The sequence below is a fragment of the Canis lupus genome, chromosome 4 (genome assembly GCF_048164855.1).
Source record: "Canis lupus baileyi chromosome 4, mCanLup2.hap1, whole genome shotgun sequence".
Taxonomy (NCBI): domain Eukaryota; kingdom Metazoa; phylum Chordata; class Mammalia; order Carnivora; family Canidae; genus Canis; species Canis lupus.
Window position 1 is genome coordinate 73861205 of NC_132841.1, and position 7846 is coordinate 73869050.

A 7846-nucleotide genomic window follows, 5' to 3' on the forward strand; every position below is an offset into this window, starting at 1 on the left:
ATTTCAGGCATAGGATTTAGGGATTCGTCATTCACATCTATCAAATACTGATAGTTTTACTTCTTCTTTTCCAATCCTGATGCTTTTTATTTCTTTTTCTTGCCTAATTGTTGTGACTAAGATGTCCATACCATGTTGAATAAAAGTGGTAAGAGTGGGCATCCTCCACTTGTTCCTGATCTTAGAGGAAAAGCTTTCAGCTTTTCACCATTGAGGATGATATTAGCTGTGAGTGTGTCATATGTGATCTTTATTATATTGAGATACATTCCTTCTATATCCACTTTGTTGAGAGTTTTTATCATAAATGGATGCTAAATTTTGTCAAATGCTTTTTCTGTTTTTATTAAGATAATCATATGATTTTTATTCTTCATTTTGTTTATGTGGTGTATCATGTTGATTAATTTGCAGATATTGAATCACTCTTGCATCCCTGGAATAAATCCCACTTGATGATTGTGTGTGATACTTTTAACATATTGCTGAAATTCAGCTTGCTAATATTTTGTTGAACATTTTTGCATTTATATTCACCAGAGATATTGGCCTGTAGTTTTCTTTTTTTGTGGTGTCTTTGTCTGGTTTTGATATCAGGATAAAGCTGGTCTCATGAAATGAGTTTAGAAGTGCTCTTTCCTCTTCAATTTTTTGAAATAATTTGAAAAGGACAGATACTAACTCTTCTTTAAATGTTTGGCAGAATTTATCTATAATACTCTCTGGTCCTGGACTTTGGGTTTTTGAGAAACTTTTAAAGTGTCAATTCAGTTTCATTGCTTGGAATCAATCTTTTCAGATTTCCTGTTTCCTTGTCATTCAATCTTAGTAAGTTTTGTGTTTCTAGGAATTTATCCACTTCTACTTGATTTGCAATTTCTTGGTGTATAATTGTTCATAGTACTTTCTTATGATTTTTTCCTGTGGTATCAGTTGTAACATATCTTTCATTTTTAAATTTTATTTATTTGGGATCTTTTGCTTTCTCTCCTTGATGAGTCTGGAAAGAGGTTCATCATCTTCTTTTTATTTTTTAAAAGAACCACTTTTAGTTTCATTGATATTTTCTATTTCTTAAGTCTATTTCATTTATTTGTGCTATGATCTCTATTATTTTCTTCCTTCTATTAACTTTGGGTTTTGTTTGTTTGTTTTTGGTTTTTGTTTGTTTGTTTAGGTATAAAGTTTATTATTTGAGATTTTTCTTGTTTCTTGAGGTGGATCTGTATCACTATAAACTTTTTTCTTTAATTGTTTTTCCTACATCCCATAGATTTTGGAAAATTATGTTTCCATTTTCATTTGTCTCAAGGTATTTTTTTGTTTCCTTCTTCGATTTCTTCATTGATTTCCCCTTTGACTGCTTCATTGTGTGTTTAGAAGCATGTCGTTTATGCTCCACTTTTGTGTTTTTTCCAATTTTCATCTTGTAATTGATTGCTTTGTGGCCAGATAAGATGCTTGATCTGATTTTAATATTTTTGCATTTATTAAGACTTGTTTTGTGGTCAGACATGTGATCTATCCTGGAAAATGTTTCATATATACTTGAAAAGAATGTGTGTTTTTCAGTTTTTGGATGAAAGTCCTATGTATATTAAGTTCATCTAGTCTAATGTGTCATTTAAGGGCAATGTTTCCTTATTAATTCTCTGTCTGAATAATTGATCCATTGGTGTAAGTGGGGGGGTTTAAGTCCCCCACTACTAATTGTGTTACTATCAACTTCTCTTTTTATGTCTGTTAATATTTGCTTTATACATTTCAGTGCTCCTAATTTGGGTGCATTATTATGTATGAATGTTACAACCGCTTCTTGGATTGAGCCCTTTATCATTATGTAATACTCTTCTTTGTCTTGTTACAGTCTTTGTTTTAAAGTCTGATATTATTTGATATGATATTGCTATTGCTACATCAGCTTTCTTTATGTTTCCACTTACATGGAATATTCTTTTCTACCCCTTTAATCTCAGTCTATGTGTATTTCTAGATCTGAAGTGAGTCTGTTATAGGCAGCACAGAGATGGGCCTGGGGTTCTTCTATCCATTCAATCACCCTATGTCTTTTGATTGCAGCATTTAGTTCATTTACATTTAAAGTAATTATTGATAGGTATATATTTATTGCCATTGTATTAAGTGTTTTTTGGTTGTTTTTGTAGTTCTCTGCTCCTTCCTTCTTCTCTTGGTTCCTTCCCTTGTGGTTTGATGGTTTTCTTTAGTGTTATGTTTGTTTATTGCTGTGTTTTTTGTGTCTCTATTATAGGTGTTTAGTTTGTGGTTATCATGATATATATATATATATATATATATATATATATATATATATATATATGGCAGTCTATTTTAGCTGATAGTCATTTAAGGTTAAATGCATTCTAGAAGTATGGAACCCTTCATGAATTTGCATGTCATCCTTGCACAGGGGCCATGCTAATCTTCTCTGTATCCTTGCAATTCCAAGTGAAAAATAGATCAGCAATTGTCAAAAATGACAACCCTGAGTGAAAAGCAAACTGTATTACAGGACCTAATATAAATTTAATTTATATATCTTATTTTAATTTAATAATTATAATATGTACATTAAATCACTGTATTGAAGTGCAACATTTTATAAAACAGTATTTACCCTTACCACCTGCAGTACACTTCTTTTCTCTCTCTTTATTGCTGGTGGTCATTAAATTAATTTCATGACCTGCTAAGTGGGTCACAATGCACAATTTAAAATATCTGATCTAGATCATGAATTCATTCAACAAGTATTTATTCAACACTAACACGCGCCAGGTTGCCAGGTATTGTTCTAAGTTCAGCAGAGAACTAAATAGACAAGAATTCTTGACCCCATAGAGCTTACATTCTGGAATTGGGAATACACACACACACGCACACACACACACACACGTGTTATATATAATTTGTGATACATATGATATATCTCTATAAACTATATTGTATGTCACATTGTATAGCAGATATTATCAGTGCCCTACCCATAATCCTGAATATATCATATCATATCATATCATATCATATATCATCATATCATATCATGTCATATCATCACTTTGGTGTGCTTTCTCCTATTCCAGGAGTCAAGATCTGCATGTCTTTGCCATGAGACTCTTCCCAAAGTCAAAGAAGGCTAATTTGCCCACCTTTAGGAGAAGCAAAAATTAGTACTCCATCCCCAAGATGCCTACAGCCAATGACTAATGGAAGTTGGTGTAAAAATAGCCCAGCTTCTTCTCCACCTGAGTGAGTAACTTTAGAGCACCTCCTAAGAAACCACTTATACTTGAATTCTTGGCATGAAGTCTACTTCTGGGGTAACTCAAATTATAAAAGATGATACATTTTATGATAAAACACAAATAGGAAAAGAAGTGAGAGAGGGCCATGGGGGAGAGAATTTTAAATGGGAAGATCTGGGAAGGCCTCACTGATAGGAAATAAGCCCCATTTGAGGAACAGCCTGATGCAGTAGGGGAGAAAGATATGTGGATATGGAAGACAAAGGATGCTTTAGGGAAGGGAAGCATTAAGTGTAAAGACCCAGAAGCAAGAGTAAGTAGACCAGTGCAATGGAATAAATGTTTGTATCATCCCAAATTCATATGTCGAAGCCTTAATCTCCAATATGATGGTATTTGGAGATGGGCTTTTGGGAGGTAAGTAGGTTTAAATGAAGTCATAAAAATGAATCCCACAGGATGAGATTAGTGACCTTATAATGAAAGGAAGGGAATCAATGCTCTTTCTGCCATGTAGGGATACAGCAAGAAGGTAGCCATCATTTATGAATGAGGAGGAGAGCTGTGACCAGAGCTCTCCCACATGCTGACACCCTGATCTCAGACATCCAGCTTCCAGAACCAGGAGGGATAAATTGCTGTTTAAGCCACCTATCATATCTATATATTCCTTTAAAGCTGCTCTGACAGCAGAAAAAGACAGGAGATTCATGGAGGAGATCTGAGATATAAGAGGCATATATAAGTAGACACTTTTAGCCTCACCATTTTGTTCTCTGACCATATAATACTGATTGAGGGTTGTGTATCTTGGAAACCTGATTCAAAAGTATACCATGTTATTTAAAGTCAGGAAATGTGGTAATAGCAAGCAGAGAGAGAAGCTGACAGAGGTGTCAGGGGTTGTGTGTGAACATTTCAGAACTTCTACCAACATTCATATAGGGGATTTTTTTTTAATTAAGCTTTCTAAAAATAAAAAATAAAGTAAGCTTTCTATATTGACTTGCATGGTTTCCCATTATTAATTAAATCTTACTGCCAGGCTTCAGGGACGCCTTGAGTGCTTTCATATTCCCAAGTCATTAGCTTATTCAGGCCTTTTCATTGGCTGCTTACAGCACAATGCAATTGTCTTTTGGCATCTGTTTTCTCATTCTAAAAAATGGCTCTAGCAGCCTTGACCACCACTGATACCGTCATACCTGTTTGGTAATCACTTACCTATTCCCTTAAGGAAGGGAAGGGATCAAAAGAACAGTAAGAGAATAAAGGGGATTGAGAAATAATTTGGGGGTTTTTATGATGAGAAAAGACTTATACTTTTTTTTTTTTACAGTCACATTTTAGAGAAGGGAATCCCTTGTATGCTAACTCAGAGAACCAAGCCAAAACAAACAGAGAACCCATCTTTGCTTAAACTCTTTCAGTGATGGAAACCTCACTGCTTTGCAAAATGGTCATTCCAATTCTCAGGCCCCATTGATTATATTAAAAGTTCCCCATTATTTTGAATTAAACTCCAAAAAACTTTCTAAGCAACTCAGAAGTATCTCTTTCATATGGCAATCCTTTGTATGATTGAATAAAACCAACCCACTTGCCTCATTTTCCTCTGCCAAACATTATCAGATCCGTAAGACATTTCATATGCGATCACAAGCACTCGAACATAACTTGGATGATTGACTTGCCAACAATTATACTAATCATAAACATAAAAGCACACCCGATCCTGTTCTAAGTGCTTTAGTTCAATTACCTCATTTTAATACTCAAGCAGTTCTGTTAGGTAAGTACAGTTATTATTCCTTTTATAGATGAGGACAATATGAAACATAGAAGTTAAATAATTTGCCTAATTACATATAGTCAGTAAGTTGTGGTGTCACACACTCAAACTTGCTAGTTTGACTCTGGAGCTCATATTATTCATTCATTCTGTTCTACTACGTGTCAGAAGTTCAGAGATAACAGAAGTAAAATGAATGAATCACTGAAGTAGCTCTTAGTAAAATTAATTGTGCACACACCAAAAAGACAATTTGCAAACCAGGAGCACTCAAACCAAAACATGGTAAGAAGCTCAGGGATATATATTGTTATAAAGTGGCTTATACCATGAGAAAGCATTGATTTTATTCTTTACAGTGATTGGTTATAGTATTAGAGTTTCCTTTATTGGTCAATGGCTACCTCATATCAATCTTGAGAAGCAGTTTAAGTTTTGCTTATGATTTTTAGGGGCACAAGCAAAAAATGACCCAGATCAAGTTAGTCTTGAAAAAAATAAGCTAAATTAAGTTTTATTTGTATGACTTAACTGGTTTTGTCTACTCAGGGAATTTTCAAGGCAAGTATCTGTTTTTTTATCTTAACACACCCATCCACTAACAAACCCATGGTTAGCTGGTATGAGTCCAGACTAAGACTCAGACCTTCTAAGTCCTAGTACAATGCTCTCTTCACCATGCCACATTATCCTGAGTGTGGATGGAATGCCCATGGGAGAAGGTAGGGGAGGGGGAACTAGGTACAGAATTCCCAAATCCGAATCTTCAGAAGAACTGGATATTCGTTGATTTTTCATTTCTGTTACCAAAAATAACCTTCCTTATTTCTGAATTTAGTCAGGAAAATGCACATTGGCAAAGACAAAAAGGTAGTCTTGCTCTAGAAAAGACTTGTAAGATTCTCCCTAATTCTCACACCTTCAGCCCCAGTGAAGACAAAGATCAGGGAAGTCTTCACTGGAACCAGGAAGGAAGCAGTGGCCTCCAGCTACAGATCCTTGTCACCTGAGGCTGCTGAGATGGTGAAAAGTCAGTGGTGAAAGCTTCCTTTGTGTGCCATTTTCCTTCTTCCTCAAAAAGGTAAGAGGTGGAATAAGGAGAAAGGGATGGTCTTAGCTTATAAAGCTGATTCTGAAAGATTTCATCAACAAAGTGAACTCTCAGGAAGGGCTCATGAAGCGAAATCTCAGAGACAGGAACCAAAGAAGGAGAAAGAGATGACAACTGTCAATAGCATTATCAATTGTCAATAGCATGGCAGCAGGCAGGGTGATCTACTCAACATGAAAGTCAGCTCATGCCATGTTGCTCAATGCCCCAGTGACTTTCCTCTTCCCTCCCAAAAGGAGACTTCTTTCAGAAAGACACCTCAGAGTCCTCATTTAGAACTCTGCTCGATTTTCTACCCCACTTCTCTGCTTTGTTTTACTTCTCAGCATATACCACTCCCTGACATACGGTTTGTTTTTAGTCTCTCCTCTCCCCAACTCCAGAATATAATACCATGGAAGACATCTCAGACTGAATCTAATTTTTTTCCTGTCATAATCCAGCATCTAAAACTGAAACTCGTAATGGTTGATGGATGGATGAATGAATGAATGAAAAAACTGAAAACTAGGAGGAAAAAAGAAAGCAGATAGGTAAAGATAATAACAAAAAGATGAATAATTTCAGTTGTAAGGAGACCTGAAAATGAGATTTGTAACCCAAATATGGACAGGAAGATGGGGTAAGATGAGCAGAACTGGTAGGTCCTTAAGAATGTTTAAAAAAATAGGAATGTTCATCTTGTCTGCAAATCAACCAAAGGTCTATTTTAATAGCTCTTTCTCTCCAATCCCACACACACAAAAATGGTTCCAAGAGCTTTTATTTAGTGAGCCGGACATATGATCTGTATTAGTTCCAGTCTTCACAATGACCCTGAGAGTAAGGAATTATTATTCCTACTTTGCAGAGGAAAGTGGGGGGAAAAGTCAAGCAATTTACTCACAATAGCCAAAAGTTGAACTCCACTCAAATGGCCATCAGCAGATGAATGGATAAACAAAATGTTGCATGTTATTCAGCCATAAAAAGGAATGAAACAATGATACATGGATAACCCTAAAAAAAAAAGGTGTGCTATGTGAAAAAAGCTAAAATGTCACATATTGTGTGATTCCATTAATATGAAACAAAAGGAATAAGTAAATCTATAGAAACAGCAGATTGGCTCCCAAGGACTGGGAGGAGGGGGACGTGTGCTTAATGGTTGTATATGGGTTCTCCTTTGGAGGTGATAAAACTTTTGGGAAGTAGACATAGGTAATGGTTGCACACCATTGTGAATATAAAAAATGACACTATTGTACACTTCAGAATAGTTGATTTATGTTCACCTCAAAAACTAAATTAAATTAAATTAAATTAAATTAAATTAAATTGTTAGCAGTTTGCACAGAGCTAAAATGAGTTCCTCAAGTTTAAATGAAAGGACACCAAACAGCAATAAGAAAGCATATGAAAGTATAAAACTCATTAGTAAAAACAAATATGCGGACAAATACACAATACTGTAATACTGTAATGGTGGTACATAAATCATTTTTTATTTTAATACAAAAGGCTAGAGAATAGTATTAAGAATAATGATAATTACAAATATTTGATAATGGATACACACTATAAAAAGATATAAATAGTCACAATAAAGCATATAGGGGGAGGTCAAACTGTAGAGTTTTATGTACTATAGAAGTAATGTTATCTGTTTAAAACAGACTCATAAACATAAAATGTTTTGGT

At 34.8% G+C, this 7846-nt stretch overlaps 1 non-coding gene across 1 annotated transcript; it reads right to left on the reverse strand.

Annotated features, from left to right (window-relative positions):
• Positions 1 to 2383: 2383 nt before the first annotated feature.
• Positions 2384 to 2487, reverse strand: LOC140632768 (U6 spliceosomal RNA). Its single transcript, XR_012030460.1, has one exon. It is a non-coding gene; the product is annotated as a U6 spliceosomal RNA (small nuclear RNA).
• Positions 2488 to 7846: the final 5359 nt, after the last annotated feature.